The sequence below is a fragment of the Saprolegnia parasitica genome, assembly GCF_000151545.1.
Source record: "Saprolegnia parasitica CBS 223.65 unplaced genomic scaffold supercont2.389, whole genome shotgun sequence".
In the NCBI taxonomy this organism is placed as follows: Eukaryota; Oomycota; class Saprolegniomycetes; order Saprolegniales; family Saprolegniaceae; genus Saprolegnia; species Saprolegnia parasitica.
In genome coordinates this window covers 3,602-4,084 of record NW_012156783.1, presented here as the reverse complement: position 1 = coordinate 4,084, position 483 = coordinate 3,602, and positions in this window count along the sequence as shown.

Here is a 483-nt window from a genome sequence, read left to right as displayed (position 1 = left end):
GCAGCATCCAGCAGCGCTTCACCCCTGTCGAGTTTGTGGACTTTGGCGATTGGCCCTGCCGCGGTATCTAGGAAAAATCGGCGCGCCATCAAGTCGGCACGACTATGAGGCGCTTGGAGCCATTGACTATGGGCCATATATCGTCGCCGACGGGCGAGCTCCTTAAGATGGACCACACGTTCCGCGTCGCCAACTTCGGCAAGGATGCCAACGGTGAGTAGGAGTACAGCTGCATGAACTAACGAGCACCAGGAGGTTTGATTACCAAGCTGCCCTGGACAACCAACGCTCTTTACTATAAGCTAGCATGGAAATATATACGTTTTGCGACCATATGCACGGTGGACGCGATGGAAGATAGTCAATCGCTTCCTAGTCATCGAGCCTTTCACGTCAATTGGATTGGTGTGTCAAAATTGGTATCCAGCGATCCTATTCGTCGTTAGCAATTGGTATCCAGGCATTTGATTGGCTGTTCCCGGG